This window comes from Numida meleagris, chromosome 12, assembly GCF_002078875.1.
Source record: "Numida meleagris isolate 19003 breed g44 Domestic line chromosome 12, NumMel1.0, whole genome shotgun sequence".
Taxonomy (NCBI): Eukaryota; Metazoa; Chordata; class Aves; order Galliformes; family Numididae; genus Numida; species Numida meleagris.
Window position 1 is genome coordinate 11,280,263 of NC_034420.1, and position 20,230 is coordinate 11,300,492.

The following is a 20,230-nucleotide window of genomic DNA, read 5'->3' on the forward strand; positions in this document are numbered from 1 at the left end:
TTCGCCCCACTTCTCTCCCTCTGCCCCCGTTTTTCCCTTTTTCATCCGTCTCCCCATTTATCCCTTCCCCCTTTTTTTGATTCCCTCCCATTTTCCCGACTCCCTTTCCCCCCGCATTTCTTCTCCCTTCCTCCTCCTCCCCCCCCCGCCCCCCTTTTCTTTCCCCCTCCTCCTTTCCCCCAGCCCTCTCCCTTCCACAAGCTTTTAGCGGATCAGAACAGACCGCGGCCAGCCGCCAGCAGCCTCTCTCGGAGGAGACGGCCAGGGGCTGTGGGAAGCAGATGGCCCCGGGGGAGCAGGCTGCATGCCGCGGTGTGCATCGCCCCGCATCTCTCTCCAGCACCAGCCCCGACCCGGGCGTGGCTGCCACCGGAGGGCACTTCCATGGGCATCCTTTCCCCCTGCCCTTGGAGGCTTTGGATAAGTCAGTGCGGTTTTTCCAAAGGATCCAGCAAAACTAAAGGAAGCACGGTTCGTTGCTCGCTTAAGCCCTCACCCAGCCCAGCGCTGGGTCTGCAGTTCCCAGAACGCCCAAGGTGCAAAGTGGGGGCATGGCATCCCTGAGGCAGCCCACACTCACCTCCCCGCGCTGCTACAAAGGCTTTGGTGCCAGCAGGCTTCATTTCCCCTGTTTAAGTTCCATTCATTACAGATGGGATTAGTGGAAACACTGTTTTCACCTTAAAATATTATTTTGCCACTGTATACCAATGTTTTGGTTTTATCAGACCAGTGAATGCTTTTTGCTCATGTTCCAGAGCAAAAGATCAAAGTTAACTGTAAACTCAGTGGCTACTGATTGATATTCAGTAGGACAAAGCTGCGTTTGTATTCATGGATTCCTGTCTGGGCTTTTCCCCTCACCTATGCGAGTCCAGATTACCTTAAAATTCCAATAGAGTGCCAAGTTTTGGTTGACAGAATCATAGAATGGCTTAGGTTGGAAGGGAACTTAAAGATCACCAAGCCCCAACACCTGCCATGGACTGGTTGTCCCCCACCAGCTCAGACTGCCCAGGGCCCCATCCAGCCTGGCCCCGAGCACCTCCAGGAATGGGTTCATCAGAGGTCTGTAAAATCAGTGCCAACAAAATGGCATTAAGCAAGGCTAAAGTCAGAAATCCAAACCTAAGCTGAAGATGTTACCCTGTTCCAGGATTCCTTCCCACTCTCTAGGTTGCGGACAGATCACTGATAAACCATGGAACACCTTACACAGCAGTATGTACGCACAAATCAGAGAGATTGTGTCTGTCAATTTGAGTTGTTACATCTGGAACTTCAAGCTAATCACTGGCAGCATAGAAGTATGATTATCATGAAAGTTTATCAAAAGTTGGTTGTGTTTTTTGACTTTGTGACTCAATGAATTGATACTGATTTGGTCTTCATGGGCACTGAGCATCACTCTCAGGAAAACAGCACTACTTAAAATGAAATGAAGTATAAAAACCTCTCAGATTAATTCATAGAATCATAGAATATCCTGAGTTGGCAGAAACCCATAAGGATCAATGAGTCCAACTCCTGGCACCACACAGGACCACTCAACAATCAGACCACAATGCACGGAAAGTGCACAAAGTCCTGCCCTGCACACACCTCTGTGCATGCACTCCTACTTGCAAATTACACGGAGATGTTGCTCAGCCTTGCAGTGTCAGAGGTATGCTTGTTAGACTATTGCTGAAGAATTCTGGTATTTTCATAAGTAGATACATATAAAAAAAAAAGTACTGGATCCAGTTGGCCAGCAATGGCAGGGAATGCTAATTCCACTTAGTTACAGGAAAAAGCAATAAAAGCAAATATGTTTCCCTAAGGCCCCAGCCCAGAGTGATGAAAAATCCAGACCAGCAAACATATTTTGTTCAAACCAGTCTTCAATGTCATCTCTTTTCCCACTGGAAAATAAAAGAGGAAGAGTACCCAAGGCAAACTGAAGTATACATGACACTCCCCAGATCTATTAATTGTACCCAGATATAGCCTCAAGCTGGGGAAACAGGGACAGTCTCCACCCGAAAACTGGGCAAGCCAGCAGCTCAGATGTGCCACAAACACAAATGCCATACCTCCTTAGCCAAGAGTATTTAAAGATATGAGGTCAGTGACAGCAGCAGCTGCTGCTCCTGGCCTCAAGGGAATCACGGTTCTGCTTAACACAGACTCCTGTCCTCCCATTTCTCACTGGATTGCTGGGATCTGGGTTGTCCTCCAAGCTGCAGGAGTGGGTTCATGCTCCTGCCATGACCACGGCTGGCAGTGTGCTACAGGGGCAGAGGGAAAGGCAGCACAGGCTGAGGGAAATCACTTGTCCTGGTAGGGATGGCTCTACTCATTATCCCTGCTGTTAGGAAGGAACAGCTGCTGTTCAGGTTTGCCAGCACCCAGCATTCAAAAACTGTGAGTGAGAGACTCAGAAACTGGATGATTTCTGTAAAAGAGTCTGATACTGGGGGGGGAAAAAAAAAGTGAAAGGAAAAAAAAAGCCTTTTTTTATTTAGTTTGAGATTACTGTCTGCAGGGATCTTTTCATAAGCTTTTTTTCTCAGTTCATGAGGAGCAGAGATCCACCTTCTTCTTTTTCCTTTTTTTTTTTTTTTCCTTTTTAATGAATGTTGGGATTCAAACATAATCAACCAATTCCAGGAGCTGAGCCTTGAAGATAAAAAAAAAAAAGTATACCATGTCGCAAAGCTCACAATGCAATCTCATTGCACTGGAATTGGCAGCGGTTCACTTGGCTCTGGAAATAATAAAGTGGAAGACTGAAATGACAAACAAACTGGAGATCCAAACCCAAGTGCCACCGGGGAATGCAAAGCAGATGGCCAGCTAAAGAGGACCAGCCCAAAGAACTGCTGTAGTCTTCCCAGTAAGATTACTGACAGCATCTGTGGTTGCCTCCTTCCTATGAGCGTGCCCAGCACAGTTTGGACCTTGGTGTCCTTGTCACGAGTTATTAAGACAAGTAAACAAGCTAGAGCCCTCTCAATTGCAAATCATTTGTGTGCACCCTGTCGTAGCAAATGTCAGTTCAAGAGCATTGGAGAGCACATGCAAAGGCTGGGGAACATCTCTTCACAAACTTCTATGCCATCTTGCAATTAACTGGTCACTTAGCCTCCATGAAGATAATATTTGTGTGTGCTTTCAGGCAGAATTGACTATTCAGCATGCTTGTATTAAAATACCTGCTCTGTTTCAATGTGCCACGATGTTATTTTGTCAGAAGAATTTGTTTAGAAGTTGCAGAATTAAGTCTGTGCTAACCAGGGGCAGGCACAATGAAAATTAGATCTGGGGACTCCCCATAAATATGCAAGTGTGAGCATATGAGATCATATGTAGCAACTCATTTTCTGAAAGAGGGAAAAAACCTAAATTACATTGTCTTCTGTCACATCCAGTTTGCTCAGCAGAGGGAAGCATACGAAGATCAGCTGTGACCATCGGAAGTAAGCAGCATGGTGAGAACACCCTGCAGAGCTCCACTGGGACTGATCCTTCCTGCTTACCCCAATCAATGCATTGGTTTATTGGAGAAGAAAACAATTACTGTACAGCAGTTTCAGACTGCAAACCCCAGCAGATTCCCTCTGCTGCCAAATAGGATTTCTCCTTAGTTTATATCTAGCACTTAGCAAAGCTGCCCAGCCTTCAAGCATACAGTCATTTTCTCCAACTTTCACTCTTTTCACCAGCTTGGGAATGCAACACTGAACCCTAACTAAAACAACATACTCCCTTCTGTGGTTGCTCGCAGAGAACAGGATTTTGAACTCTGGACTCAATGGGAAAAGTTTCCCCACAAGCACCTGGAGCTAAATCCTACCCACCGCATTGGTGGGTGCGTCTCCATTGCCTGTCCATCTGAAATAAGCAGGATTTCATCATTTGGGGATGACAGGAAATTGGAGTCCCTCTTGGATGAATACAGCACTCCTGTCCCCCGCTCCCAGCTCGATGCACGACAGCCTGGCAGCCACAGAAATGCACGGAGTGAACAAGGTCTTCCTTCCCCACCAGCCAATAACAGTAATTACACAGGCAAGCCTATATTAATTTGGGTTCCGTCCTTTTCCCTCTCAAATTAACATCCATTTGGCTGCTGGCACTGACGTTACCAGAAGCTGACCTGACATCACAGAGCAAAAATGAGATCGCTGTTGTCCCTTGTCAGGGGCCGCAAGCAAGCAGCCAGGGCAGCTCCAGCACGGCTGCAGGGCTCTGGGCAGCACCACAGCGGGGTAACTCTGCACAGGGCACACAGAGCTATCCCGCAGGCCCCTGCGTGCACGGAGATGTGGACATGTACAGGTATGCAGATGGCTGGCTGGCTGCTCAGAGCAGGGACACACGCTGGGTTTGCTCATGTGCTGCTCATACTCTCTAACAATTGAGAGAGGTGAAGAAAAAACGCAGCTCTTTCTGACTGAGACCTATTCCTGTCGTCTCTTTCACAGCTGCAAATGCCCTCGGTCAGGCTGATTTCCTGTAGCTGGCCACTCCCCGCCCTGTTTCTACAAACAGAGAAAGTAACTGTTTACAATTCCCAACTCCCGGCCTTCTGCCAGATAACGCTTGCAGATGCACTGCCAAAGCAAGCTTCATGCAGGAAAAAAAGAAAGGAGAAAAAAAAGCCAAACACAAATGGCAGATGAAATAGACCAGCTCCGATTCTTACCTTCAGAAGCAGACTCCGCTCAAAGCTCACAAATGCTTTTAGTTCGCTGCAAGTCTGCAAACTATTTTTAGTTCCCCTCTGGGCTGCCATATAGGGCCAGCAGCCCCCTGCCTGCCACCGCTAATCTGCCCAGCAGAACCGCAGGCCACCTGCTGCTGGTGAGTCACCCTGTGTCAAGCTCATGCGATATAGATAGGCAAAACAGAAAGACAATTGCTTGTTTTCCTCCATACCCCGTGTGTTGTTTGTGCCTCCCCGTGTTCGAAGCGTATAAAATCCATGCAAAGGTGATGACATCTGATCACCAATTCACGTTCGCTTCAGACCAGAAGCTCTAAGAGGTGATAACTATAGGAGAAATATTCTTGTTTATACTTGTGGCATGAATATCTGTGTGTTTACATATACATGCACTTACACATGGATGCATTCGTCTTTGGATTGACCGTGTTCTTGCAGTCTCCTGCTCTGGAACATGCAAACTCGTGTTTTCTCTGAAAACAGGAATGGAAATCCAATGAAGCTCCATCTTGATCCTGTCTTGCACATGCAGTAAGAAAGAACAAGCTTGGGAAACAGACACGTCCAGGGGACACTCTGGTTTATAGCCCGACAACACAGAGAAGTGAGGCCAACCACAATGTTCCTCAGACAAGCCTTCATGTAGAAGGCAGAGGTGGCTCAGTGGTGGCACAGTGGCCGTACTCCCCTTTGTTTGCTTCCCAGCCCTTCCCTGCAGTGACAAACATACAGAGAGCAGCCCCCTGTTCTGTGCTGGGAGTCTGATTTAGCTGTCCCCCCAGTCCATGAATTTCATCCTTACAGGCTGCACTTCAAAACTTTTAGGAGCTGCAATAAATAGCTGCTAGGTCTGGCTTTGTGATCTCTGGAAGATCTGTATTTTCTTTCTTTCCTATCAGTCTCTTTCTATATTTTTTTTTTTCCTAAAATGGGAATTTCATGTTATTTCTGTCTTTGAAAAAAGGCGCTGTCTCGATCATCTGCCTTGGGCTTTAATATGTATATCTGTTCATGATGGCACTCACCGATGTTACCCTTAGCTTACCCTACTGTCCTTAAACTCTACAACTTAGTCACTCTTATTAAAGACAAGGGAAAAAATGTCCTCTAATAAGAGTGGAAATAGAATAAACCTCTACAGGAAATACTAAAAACCTCTGAAAATAGCTTTATTTGTCATGACAGAATCAGTGCAACAGGGGAAGCTGTACCTTTTAGATTTACTGATACAAGCACATAAACCTGAATGTTGCCCCTATAGAAAAACATCCAAAGTATTCAATGGATAACGAAAAGCTTCCTGTAGGTTTATAAAATCATTCTATTGATTGTATTCCATAAGAATCATTTTAAAATATATCAGATACCTCAGTTCCCAGAGAGCTCTGTAGATTTTCAAATACATTTCTGTAGAGATGATGTGTTGTGTTGTGTTGTGTTGTGTTGTGTTATGTTATGTTATGTTATGTTATGTTATGTTATGTTATGTTATGTTATGTTGCTTTCTTTTTTGTTCCCCTCTCTATCTTCTTCTGTTGAACTGGAAGAGGTATGGGAGAAACCAAGGAACTGTCCCAGTCTGTCTGGTTCCCTTTCTCCAAGAGGATCTGGGTTAGACAGCAACAAATATCAAGTTTTCCCCCTTTCAGCAGCTTAGATTGTGTGCCATATAAAACCCTTCAAAAGCCAAACGAAGCTCTTACAAATTTGCCCTTGCACGTGTTCTAGGCTCTCCAAACAGAGTTTAGGAATGTATTTCAAGCCCGGTGATTTAAAGTAACCCCTGGCAAATCAGCATCTCGCCACTCAGAATGACAATCTGCCAACACCAACCCTGAGCATTTCTCCACCAAATAAAGGTGAAATCCCTGAGTCCTTTCCCCTATGTTCCCAGCTGCCTCTGCAGCTTTGGGGGGGGGGGCAGCAGAGCAGCGGGATGTGGGGCAGGCAGCCCCTGAAGCTCCGGCAGTTCAGGCAGGAGCGCATCAGCCCCGCGCTCTGCGGTGCTCTATTCCCCCCTAGTGACCGGATCGCACCGAGGGCACTGAATCCGCCGGAGCCTTCCCGCTCCTCGGGGCTGCTGTATCCCCAAGCACAAGCAGGAGAAGCTCTGGCTTTGCGCTTCATGAATCCTGCGACCCATCCAGACAGCTCCCTGTGCACCCGTGCCCATCTCAAGGGACAGAAACCACCCATGCAGAGAACTACAAGCCAAGCACGAGGGTCAGCTCTCCTCGCTGCCTCTCCGAGCACAGCCCAGACATGCCGCTGACATACCACCTCGCACCACGGCTCTGCATACACATGAAGCAAAAAAAAGTAGAAACAGAAAAAAAAAAAAAAATCCACCCCACATCAGCACGTCTGCCTCGAATCCCAATTAGAAAAGAATTGTTTGCCTTAATTCTAAATGTATTTAGAATATGGAGCATATATTTCCAAAGGATGTTTTGTATTTACAGCGTGTCTGTCGGGTTATACTGCTGCAGTGTAATTGTTTTCCTGCTGAGAATTATAGCAGTGAAGTTACTCTGGGTGCGATTACAGCTAATTATAGTTTCGCTTCAGAATTTAAAGGCTCTCCTGCAATGCTCCCTCCTTTCCACTTAGACTCCATGGCCTCGGAGCACGTCGTGGCTGCTGCCCATAATTGGAGTAACCGAGGTCTGTGAGGTCGCTGCCGGCTCCGTGGCACTTGGGTGCATTTGAGATTCAGTTGCTAGAAGTGGGTAAAACATTACAGTAACAATGTGAGGGGAAATCCATAACAAACACCCTGCACTGGGACCAGAGGTGAGACAATCTCAGCCAAAACTTCACCTGGGGGCAGCTTTAACCATGGGAAGGTGGCACTCCTCAGCTGACGAGGTGATGGGCAGACTGTAGGTGTGAGAACTGTGCAGAATTTGTACCCAGATGGGGATTATTTGAACAAAGAATGTTTGTGCTGAGGGTAGCTCATAGCTGAGGAGCAGGGAGACGTTTGTTCCTGTGCACAGACCCAGCACAAGGTGACTGCTCTAGTTTCAGAAAGAGGGCCCTAGGAAAGCCTGGCTAAGGCAGCGGGAATGGTTCGAATTCATTGACTGCTCCCTAATGGGAAACACTTCTTGACGTTTTTCATAACTGTAGCTGTTCTTTTGCATCTAAATCCACAAAGTCTGATGCTGGAATCAAGTTTTCTTCATCAGTCTCTTCCTTCTGCCATACCTCTGCCTGTCGCTGCTAATATTCTGAGCAGAGAGCTGAGCTCCAGCCACGTGGGAGCAGCTCACGGGCAGCTACAACCCAAAAAGAGCAGGGAGCCCATCCATGGTGAACCAGCTGGGGTGGCCTCAGCATGAGCTCAGCACAAAGCACTGCTGGTGGTGGAACCACTCGGACCCTCCAACCCCTGCAGCTGGAGGGAGGAGGGCTCTGGGGCAGCCCCGATCTCTCTGCATCCAGGTGGTGTGGCTTGGGGAAGAAATGCACTCCGCTGCTGAGCTGCACCACGTGTTTCCAAACAAAATGTCAATTAGTTTTCCAGTTAAAAGGTTAAAAATGTATGAGCAACAACTGTCGCGTGGAAGGGAGCTAATAACCCTGGTAGGGTTTTTTTCCTTCTGAAAACAGGGGACATCGTGTTTAGAATCAACGTGTTCTTATGCAATTATAACTTCATCAGGCTGAAGGCCAGGAAGAATCACTAGATCTTCAATTGACCTTGCAACAAACCTTCACATTTCACCTGGCTGTCTCTAATTGCACGCAGCTATAAGGCAGAAGATAGTCAACAGCGGAGAAAAGCAGAGTGTCACTCTGAAGCCATCAAAAAGCAGAGAATCCCTTTTATTGTTCTGAGAATTTGCTCCAACAACAAAAATCAGCTTCCAGCTACAAACAAAGAAACCAACAAAAAAGCACCACAACACACACCTCATTTAATTATATCCTGTTCAGCTTTCAAACGTTGACCCTTCCAATTTTGTTTGATAAATTAGAGAGTCTCTTAGGACTTCATATTTTTTCCCCAGAAACAGACTTACATAGAAAAAAAACATATTTTGGTCAAACAAATACACTGAGCCTTTCAGGTCTCCTATTATCAGATATTTCCTCTGACTCTCATATAATTTCAGCCATTTTTCCTACATATCCTCTAGCTTTTCCATATCCTTTCTAAGTTTCAACACAGCCCGTTGCCATTTCAGACCTGGTTTTAACAATGCTGCTCACAGAAGGAAAATTACTTATTTTCCTGTTTTTCACTACTTGACTGATCATATCTTTAAAGGCCACATGAACTCCTTCTGCCAGACCATCACATGGGGTTGACAGACAAGGAGAGGCTTTTTGGTGCACCTCCCATAAGCGTTAGCCACAGCTCAATAGTAAATGTAGGGCTGTGTCCTTGGGCAGACCAGCATCTAGTTTGATGGATTCCTCATCCTCATTATCAAAAGATTCAGGTTCCTCAGCACCATTCTCCCTTCCTCTTCTCGGCATTCCACTTTCTTGATCTTTGTGCTTATCAAATGTTTTCCTCTTGTATTTTGCTATGGATCACTGACACAAACACTGGAGAGCTTTGGTACTCTGACTTTACTTTCATGTTCCCCAGAAACCACAGGTCCATTTGCTGCCAATTCTCCACTGAGAACTACTTGTTAAGCTCTGTCAGACACCTCTTAATCCATTTAATGTACATTCTAATGTTATTGAATAGTGCTAATGTTTAATCAGCATGTTATTCAGCACCAAGTCAAACACCTTACAAAAGTCTAAATGCACTAATTTTATACAATCGTTTTTGTCAACCAGACACGTAATACAATCAGAGAGGGAAATTAGGTTTCTTTGATAAAGTTTGCCATAAAGCCATGTCGTTTCGACTATTTACTAATTCAGTTCTGCACCAGCTTTTGAATTATTTAAACCCAAATGATTACAAACTAACTAGCCTGCTTGGGTCTTAGGAAACACTTCCTCCAAACAATCTTCTCTCTGAAATGAATATAGATGCTTTTCATATGACTGAGTGTTAGCCCACTCCTGAGGCAGCCCTTTGTTTCCACTGGGTGGACTTGCTGCCTTTTGAAGCTGGGCTCTGGTGGGACCAGCTGCCTGCAGTAGGTGCCCATGCGTGTTCCTCCCAGTGCTCTTCACAGCCACCCCACTGGCAGTGCCCCACCAGCACTTCCAAGGGAGACAGACAGACAAAGGATCACTCTTGCAATTTTCATTGCAAAAGCTCAGAAATGACTTTGTCAAGAGAAAATTACAACCCATGGCACTCCTGCATGCACCTGGCTGCACACGGCCCTTGCTGCAAACCATCTTGTGATTTACGGCCCCAGGTATATGTGTGCTTTAACTACATTAGGACAAATCCATTGCCACAGTTTTATGGGCATGGATGGACGTGTTTAGGGAGGGATTCAGCTGCCCAGAGATTTTTATGCCTGTTTTCTACACAAAGTTCAAACACAAAGACATGAATATCTTTGTCTCAGAATCCACCTCTTTTTGTTCAGACCAGGTTACCTAAGGAGCCTAAAGGTGTCTGGGAACCCTGTTCCCTTTGCCCATTCCCCACCTTACTCCTTTAAACAAGTCCATTTTGTCCTGCCCAAACCACTGTTGCTTACCTCATCAAGTAACGAGGAAGCCTCCAGAAATTCGGCAGAGAGCTGTATGTTTTGCACTTAAAGACACAATGGCTTCTCGGTGCTCCTGCTGTTATTCAGAAATCATGCAAAATGAAGCTGAGGCAGGGAAGAAAGCAGGGCGAAGAGGTGAAGCCTTCCTCCTTCACGAGCATGCATCATTTGCTCTGCCGTAACTCAAAACCCTAATGCAAAGAGCAGGGGGAGAAAAAAGAAATGAGAGAAAAAGAGTAAATGAAATGCAAGCCACCAGAATTATCACTTAGCTTTTGGCAAAATATTGACTCCTGAATGATCTTCGTCAAATCTTGTAAAAAGTACAGCCTCTAGCTGATGAATCTTGCCACGGGCATTAAAAGGGGGTGCTGCTGGAAATGTAAACGAAGGGGAATGGCAAAGAAGGCTTAATTTTAATTAAGTAACCTGCATGTATGTCTGCATTTGGTCATGGCTCTCTTGCGATTTGGAAAAGAAGGCTGCTTGAGGGCTTGGTTTTTGTTTGTTTTAAATATTCATGGCATTTCAAACGTCTTCGGTGCTGGGCTTGGTGGACCTGAGCACAGGCGGCCGAGGCAGCGGTGGAGCTCCTGCAGAGCAAACCTTGACAGCAGCGCAGCCAGCACCACGCAGCCAAGCCCTGCCCTGCTGCCAAAGATCACAGCAGAAACCTTCCCATGGAGGATCTGCGGGACCCTGCACAGGGGCTGAGCACTCCTACTGATTTTGGGAGCGAGATAAATAAGTGTACAGCTGTCTGCACTGGCAGTCCAGATGTTTTAAACTGGTTTTTCGTCTGACATTTCACCGTAACCTGGGTTTTTGCTCAGGCATTAGCCCAACTACTGAAGCTAGGAAGGAGAGTGCTAGGAACAAGGGGTAAGCAATGGGGGAGAAGAAGAAGGTATTTGTTATCTAGAGCAATAATTTATCACTTCCAGACAGTACGGCAGGATAAAGAATAGCCTCATGGATAAAAAATTGATTTGAGACTGAGAGAGGCAGGTTCTGTGCCCACCTGGCAGATCTTGGACCTGCCAAACAGAGACATAAAATGGGAAAAAGGCACCCTGCCCCAAATGTCATCTGGGGGGTGGTCCAGTGAGATAGGGACAAGCCGCGCTGCAAAGCCCCAGGTAAAATCCCAAGGAAGAAATTTGCATGACATAAAGAATCCTGGACTTTTTCATCATAAACAATGTGCCATAAGGGATGCTGAGCTATTGCACACGCTGTATGCCGTTTCCAGTTTCACTCTGATCACTAATCAACACCAGTTTAACATTAAACCAGGATGAAATTCCTTCATCCAACTCGTGCTGGCATCAGGCAATCCACCCAATAATCTCTCCCTGAAACTCCTTTTTTTAAGAAGTGATTTTTAAAAATCACTTTAAGTGATTTAAGAATCCTCCTAAATGTCAGCTGCAGGCAGGGGGAGATAGTTATTGGTCTGTTTTTAGAGAGAATTTTTGGCTCAGCTTCTTCTTCCTACCCCGCTCATCACTGATGTATTTTTAAATGAATCCTAAAATACACACCAGGAAACTCTATTAAATAAAAATCATGAATGGCATGCAGACTGTGCTATTACTGTGCATAAGAAGATAACAAGACTCAGGAGACTGCCCTTTACATTCTGCCGCTCTTGCTGACTACAGACCTGGCCCAGCACATGCACGTGTCCCATGCTGAAGGGAGAGCATCACGAGCTCTACACAATATGCCTGGAAAGAAGTCGGAGGAATAAGAGAACAGGGAGAGAACTGGGATCCATGAGCCACGGCTCTCTGTGTGCTCAATTAGCTAAGTGATTGGTCATGCACAGCGATCCCAAACGCATTGCTGGTAGGTTATCAATAATACCGGACATGAGATCGAGAGGCGCTGGCCTCCCAGTGCAGCAAACTGGAGGAAAGGATTAGAATTCTGAAAGCTTTTTAAAGCCAGGCTCTCACCTCAGGACACAATAAAAGAAAAGCTTTTAGATCATTCCTGGCAGAGGAGCTGGAAAGCTGCCATGTTCACACAGAGTAACTATGGTAATCCATATCGGGTTGCAGAAATCATCCTCAGCGTACAGACTTTTAAGCCCTCCAAGAGGCCTTCTTCCTAATCTACTTAAAAATAAAAAAATAAAGGATGTTTGAAGGTCAAGCAATACCAATCGCGGGATCAAAGGCACTGAATGGGGAATGGGTAAGGGGCTCCACGTTCCTGAGCACCAGCCGCTGTCCCTGCCAGGAAGGAGAGCCGCAGTGCGAGGGACAGCAGCTGGGCAGGGGCAGGGACCCGTGCCTTGTGCTCTGCCTGCCACGTGAGCTGGATCACGCCATTCGCAAGGAAGACTGCACCATTAAGATGCACTGCAGAAAACCTGCACTTAATTGCTTTGATGCTTAGGTGATTGAGAGCTGAATACATTAGTGTGTCAAAATTACAGAACACAAAGGCCTTGATTCTGTTCTTTTCTGTGCCAGTGTAAGCGGGGCCCGGAGTTCACCTCCGTGGGCATTTGAGGATTGCTGCAGCTTATTTACGTCGGCAGCCGCAGCCCTCAGCGACACTTCAGCTCTATTTAAGTATTTGGGGTTGCGGTGTGCCTGGTTGAAAGGAATCTGCTTCTGTCGTTTGCGTAGGCAGAATCAGGAGTGGAGAAAATCAAGTTTCATTATTTCAAAATTAGCTCAAAATTAAATTCCAAGGCTTAAATCCCCATGGTGCATCCAGCCCAACCTTTTGCCCTGCATCACCCAGCTGTGCATGCACAGCAGCCTTCCGTTGTCCGTGTCACCTTCATGAGCGTTCCTTGAGTATTTGAGCGATCTTTGCACATCTCTGAACACCCCTGAAACCAAAGGCAAATTACTATGATATGAGCTGGACCCAAAATGATCAAGAGAAACAAAGGTGAGAGGGTCAGGCTGGATATCAAGAACAGGTTATGCACCAGATTGTGGTGGGCAGGGAACAGGCTCCCCAAGGCAGGTCATGGAATCAAGCTTGCTGCAGTTCAAGCAGTGTCTGGCCAGCTCTCTCAGATATGCCATCTGATTTTGAGGTGGTCCTGTGTGGAGCCAGAGGTTGGACTCAGTAATCCCTGTGGACCCCTCCCAGCTTGGGATATTCCCCTTCCAACTTGGGATATTCTATGATTCCATGATTCCCTCCTTGTAAAGATGGGAAAATATTTGATGAGTCCAAGTAGGATGTCAAAACTGAAAACTGCTCATCAGTCTTAAGGTAAAGGGCCGAAATCTCAGAGATCAGATGCCTATCTCTACATGCATTCTTATTTTTTCAGACAAAAACTAAGGTCTTCCTCAGTTATGGGTCGTTTTTTCTTTCTTGTATGCAAAATAGTTGTACTTACATGCTGAATGCTCATCTGCCTTGTTTGTTCATACAAATACAATAAAGGGCAAACATCTGCATTTGGGAGGAAAAAATAAATAGTTGTCCAGAAAAAGCACGCAGGCAGAAAGCATCAGTGATAACAGACACTTAGCTTTGGAGATACTTTGAAAGTCAAGGCTAAAAAATATCCATTTTAGATGGTGATTGCACTGCAAGTATAGGTTGGCGTGCCTGAGCCTCCCAGCCTGCAGAACAGCAGCACGCCCAGCTCCTGCTTCCCAGGGAGGGGATGAGGGGCAACACTTTTCCCATCCATGAGCTTCATTTATTTGTATCATAATGACATAATGACACATTGATGGGATGTTCTTGCTCAGGCAGCTCTGCTGGTGGATGCTGAGCAGACATCGCTTGCAGGAAGACCTGCGTATCCTCCCCATCTCTTCCTTGCCATGACTGTGAGCGCTTTGGGACAAGTCAATGCAGTGCCTGGCTGCCCAAAATCTTTCTGCTGCCTCCCCCAGCCCAGGCTCTACACAGATCTCTGAGGGAGAGCCCAGAGTGGGCAGAATGCAGCTGTACAAAGTCCCTCTGCAAGAAGGCAAGCACAAGCATTCATTCTGCCTCAAGCAGTCCCTTGTACATGCCACTGCAAAAGAGGCAATCATGGAGTGTCAACGAGTGTTTAATTAATAAGCTGTTACAGAACTACTTTGCTAAGCCGAGCATCCTATGAGGAAATTACATCAAGGGAGCAAAGCACAAATGAGACTCCAACTGGCAGCTTTATGGATGCCTGTTGTTGGGATACAGCTCCTTCAGCTGTGATGGAAGGGGTTTATACTTTGGGAAAGAGATATGGAAGCTAATGCACATGCTTCTTGTACGCACATTTTCCACCTGGAAAATGTCTGTGAGGACACGGTCTGCTACACCGTGTTTCTGGCACAGGAGGGAGAAACAGATGGAGAGATTGTCTAAAACCCTTTTTTCTCCATAGTTAATAACCTGGAGCTCTTCTAATATCTAGCATGTGTAGGTTGCCCTCATCACTATATGCATGCTCGTCAGAGGAAAGCCAGCTACATTCACGGGCTGGATAATATGAAAATGTGCAACAATTTTACGACAAGAACAGGGTAAGCTCTTAAAACTGCAGTGTCCTTTACGAAATGCTGTTTACAGCAGATCTGTCACGAGCATCAGTAACTCACCTAGCCATCTGAGCGCTGTGTGACATTTTAGTGCCAGTGAAATTGGGAACGAAACCAGCCGCATTTCAACACAAGTTTAGAAATGAGGAAAACCTTTCTTTTCTTCTTTTTTTCTTAAACTCAAACCCGCTGATCTGTTCTCGTGGAAGACTGCAGTGCTTCCAAATAGCGAATTTTCAGCACATCATCTCACCTTCAGTAGATAAGACCGGGCTTATTAGGAATTAAACACAATGTTGAAATTGTTCGTTTTCCTGTGAACAAAATGTCTGTTTCAGTCCAGCTTGACCTAAGGATCAGTATGATACTGCTGGTGGAAGAAATTCCCCTCCTACCCCCTGCAGAGTTGGTTCTACACTCTGAAGTATGTGATTTTATTACCCTTAATTTATCACGCCAAGCTACAAATAATAATGACCATCAAATTATCCACCCTTTGTTAAAATGCAGCAGGAATGCAGAGCCTCTTTTGACAGTGAATTCCAGAGGAGAGCTTCATGCTGTGTGAAGAATCACGATCTTAGTGCCGTCCACGAAGAGCAAGAAATGCCGATGGACAGGAGGCAATCAGAGCATCTCTCCAGCTCTTGCCAAAGTGCATGCTTCAACAGCTGAAACAAAACGCTTTAGCTCCTACAAATTCCTTACATCCCCTCGGTGCCTACGTCTCGTGGCAGTGACACTTCGGCTTCCAAATAAAATTCCAACATGTTACTTCTCCGCTGTAGGAGTTGCCATGGGAAGTCAATGCTGTTAATACAATCGGCATGCGAACAATTCCCTGTTCATAAGTCATCTGTTTCCCTATGTCTAAGGGGGAATACAGACTTTTCTTGGGACACCGGGACTCAAGAGAATTACCTGTAGTTAAACATCTGATTAATGGCTCATTAGGAATCAGCAACAGTGTTTATTCAGTCCCTGTCTGAGTGGGGTTTTGCAATTATGTGCTTTCGAGACTGCAGGTGTGTGAAATATTCATAACCCAAATGGAAATACGAGAGAAGTGCAGTTTACACTCACTCAAGGGCTGGTTGTTCCGGTTATAAATATAAAACAGAAAAACAAAGGTGCAATTATTGCAGTGCCCAGGGGGTGCCCAGACACTCACAAGACTCTTTACAAACACATTAGAGTAAATTATTTGGGACAGAAATTTAGCATCTAAATGGCAGAGCCTCCTACCCCCCTCATGCCAGAGGGGATGTAACACGACACATAGGGCAGGAGGTGCGGGAGGCCGATACCTAGCAAACACTGGCACCTAAGAAGTTTCCCCATCAGCTTCAGGCGGGGCAAAATCCATTCTGAAGCGGTAAACTTCTCCTCGCTGGGGCTGCTGTGCCTTCCTCAAGGCTGCTTCCCGTTTCTAATTTATTTTACGCCGTTGTTTTTTAAGAGGGCTGTTTCAGAATTCCCTCGGGTCCCTTATATGCCACGCTGCCACCTCGCAGAGCTCTCAGTGGTGCTGTACAACTAAGCGTTAGTCACAGGAGGACGGCAACAGATAGTCAAGCAGAAGCAAATCTAAAAGCAGTGAATCGTCAAATGTGAGGAACGCAGGAGGGAGCTGACAGATGAAGGACAGTGCAGAGTCCCTAAATCCACAGTGTCTTTCTGAAAGGGAAGTTTTTTTTCAGGAGGAGCATTTCTATCAGTCCCTCTCCACCACAAAAAGGAAGGATTTGTGTGTTTGCCCTCACCAACTGCCTAGGATAAAGCGCTTTGTGCTGGCCTGAAAGAAGACAGACAAGTGCTTGCAGATGATGGGAGGTACAGAGTGAAACCTGACCTCTGTTCCCACTGGCTGCAGGCGCAGGACGGGGCCCATGGGCGCAGCCTGGGCTGGGGGCTGCCCCTGCTCCACCAATCCCGGTCTCAATTCCCCTCACTACAGCTTGTGCCCCACATCTCTTGACCTGTCACTAGGCACCAGGAGCCATCCTCGGTAACATCCTCGGTAACATCCAACTGAAGGCAGCGACCAGCTCTGCCCCTGCTTTTCTGACTCTTCCCCAGGCTGAACAAATCCAGAAAACTTTGGTGCTTCTTTCTCTTGGCCCATGGGTAGGGGTAGCCTGAGCGAGATGCTGAGGATGGACATCTGCAGCAAGAGCCAAGAGCTGAGATTCGGCACTTAGAGCCAGACTTTGGGAAGGGGATGGAGGAACCTCCAGATATGTGACCATGATGAAGACCCCAAATCTTCAGACTGAACATGACCATGACTCACAGAAAGATGCCCAAATCCATTTGAAACATGGATTTAATGATGGGAAATCCACAAAAATAGTCTCCATTTCTCTCTGTATGGTGGTAATGGCATCAACTCACTCATCTCCAGTTCCACACTCAAGGTCTGTGGTTAATTTCTCAGCCACTGCAGCGAGCTCACATCGAGATGTTTTTCATTCCAAAAATACAGTCACCTCAGCCAATAAGATGACCTATTTTCTTGGTTCCTGGACCTCCCATTTTCTGAGGCGTTCAAATGAGTCTCGTTGCTCACTGGAACCAGATTGCTCTGAGGAACTGATTTATTGTTATTTACTAACCTGCTCATTTTTCTGTCATCTGCAATTTGTTGTCATTAGTAATTGGATATTTTCGTCTAGATCACTGATAACGGTGCTCTACAACACTGAACCAAAAATAGATTGCTGTGCAACAAAAGAGAAGCATCCACACTGAATGTTGGTTCCCTGTTCTCAAATACTGTAATGTAGCTACAATACCTGTAAGAGTGAAGGCCATTTTAAATCCCCTTTTCATTAAAAAAAAAAAAAAAAAAAACCACTTCTGGAAAGCCTCCAGAATGTAAAAAGGAAGACTTCTGTACTGTTGCCAGAAAAAAACAACAACCAAACCAAAATCACAGATCTCTTGTTTTGAATAGTCTTTTTTTCTCAAGAAGACTTTGACAAATACTTTTTAACGAAGCCAGGGCTTTTAAGTTCTGAAGGATAAGGAAGTAACAGAGAAATCATCCCATTACTGTCTTGTTAACTCTTTTCTTTTGTTGCCATACATGCAGAAGTCTGGGAGAAATTTCTCCTTATTCAAATGTCTCTCATCTTCTCAGATTTGAGGAGGGACACCATTTATTGGGAGCTGTCGTTCCTGGCAAAATAAAGGAGAAAGTCTGGAAAAAAATCCCCCCCCCAAAGCCTTCCACCTTGTTCTCATTTTGAAGCTCGATGTTTGCTAAGTTTGATCAACACGAAGTTTTAATATGCCAACTGATGGCAGTGGTTTCCTACAAGTTCAAACTGTAATAGCCTTCTATTATGATTGGAATCTTTGTCCAGATTTCCAATCTGCAACAGAAAGGTACTCAGAGATGTGCCAAATGTTAAACGTGATTTATTGTCAGCGCTATTTTTTGCTTGTTTGTTTGTAATACAACTAAATTCACAATGGTAGTCCCTGCCATGTAGCGTCCCACCAAGCAGAAACCCAGGAAGTGGTTTGGGGCAGTGAGTTAGCAACAAAAATACCAAGCAACCTGCAATTCTCAACCAATCTTACACTCTGAATGTCTTCTGCCACCTAACCAGGATATTTGTGATGTATTTCTGGGAGAGATAAGCTTTGAAACAACTTCAGAAGAAGATAAGGATGAGAGAAGGATGTTTTCATGTGTTTTCTTGCAAGTATTTTATCTTTGCAGGGCCCACAAGCAAGCACAGAGAACCAAGCTGTGAGCAGTCTCAGGGAAACCACATATTTAACGTCAGTAATGTACTTCAGTACCCAGCTAAATCAGGGCTCCCGGTGCCTTGTCAGAGATGCTGATTTCCTGACTCTGTAACTCTCATTTTTACCACGGGGACTCGTGGAGTCGCTCAGTCATTTGCAGTTCTCTCGATGCCAGTCAGCTTCTTTCTGCATGACATCTTTCTAAGACTGATACAGAAAAGGTCATGTGCTTTTCCTCAGCTATGTTATTAATGTTATTCAAGGCTTTAAAAAATATATAGCAAATGACAATGATTGTCAAGGTTTAGAATTATGTCTAGTGAATTCATTGCTGCCATTAGGAGACAATTTGCCATGCCTCTGATGGAGCAAGAAACTCTTGTAAACAAAAGAAATTGTAGTGAATATAACAGGAAAAGGATGAGGCTTTTGTCCCCACTGTCATATAAAACATCTCCCTTTCCCCTCACCAAGTCTAAGAACATTTATCAATAGCATGTTGGAATCCTACCCATTAAACAGTGGCGAATATAATCATTTTGCAGAACCAAAGCCCATTTCTAAAAAGGGAGGTTTCCCTAATAGAGCCATTAAGATCAGAGCCCCTTCCCAGGACCCACAGTCCTGCAGAGCAAGGACAGTGCCACGCTCCGTGTTGTTCAGAGCCCCCCAGCCTGGGGATCTGTCCCTGGGAAGCTCTTCTTGATTTCCTCCGCACAAGCAGCCAGGAACCTGAGGTCTCCTCATTGTCACGACGCACTGTGCAGACCTGCCCTTCATTTTAGGGTTTCAATCACAAAAACACAACCAATGCTCTAATTAGCAGCTCTGCTGACTTCATCTGGACTGCGAAGGACTGAGAAGTCACAGCCAACCTTTGATTTAAAATCAAGAGGGTTACAGCCCAGCTTTCCTTCCAGAAACAGCCATTTCTGCACAATGCTGCTCATTAGGAAGGAAGCTCTCACTGCCATACATTTGCCTTATTAAAGGGCCGCGCTTTCCAGCAGATAAGATACACCCATACGTTAAATTCCACCCCTTCTCTTTTCATGCCCATTGGAAATCCATGGGGACGGTGGAGCAACGTCTCCGCTTCACTGATCCCCAATTCACCACGAGGAAGTTTCATACGGAGAAAAAGGGATGCTGAGATGAAGGTTACTCTGATGGTTACATAAGAGCTTTGCTTTTTTTTTTTTGACTTCTCTGTTACCGCAAAAATCCACAACAGGCCCAATTTAGCTAGACCCTACCCCAAGTGCCTTGCAGCGCCGGTAAAAGCAATTAAGAAACACTATTCCCAAAGCTGTCTTCTCCTCAATTATGTCAACGAACAAAGAGGCGTGACTGCATAAGACCCTCTCTATTAAACAAACCGAGCCTACTTATTTTAGCTTTGATCAGGGGAATGAAGTCAATGGGGAACAAGAAAGGCAGAGCAGCACATTCTTTGCTGGACTCGTGAAGTTTCTAAGCAGAAAGGAGAAAAAGAAAATGGTGATGCTTCTTGCCCACGGGCAGTTGAAACGAAACTTGCTCCTTCTGCGTTGCTACCGCCCAGCTCAGTGGGGCCTCACCTGGGGCTCGGGGTACAGGGTGCA

General features: G+C 45.7%; 1 protein-coding gene across 6 annotated transcripts in view; it reads right to left on the reverse strand.

Moving 5' to 3' along the window:
• The window catches only part of SGCD (sarcoglycan delta), a 410,388-nt gene that overhangs the window by 316,520 nt on the left and 73,638 nt on the right, over positions 1–20,230 (reverse strand). For all 6 annotated transcript variants that reach the window (XM_021410212.1, XM_021410219.1, XM_021410211.1 and 3 more), the window contains 2 exons: positions 10,342–10,544; positions 5,109–5,184 (listed from right to left, as the gene is read on the reverse strand). The gene's annotated coding sequence lies outside the window, so the exon portion shown is untranslated. The remainder of the gene's footprint in view (positions 1–5,108; positions 5,185–10,341; positions 10,545–20,230) is intronic.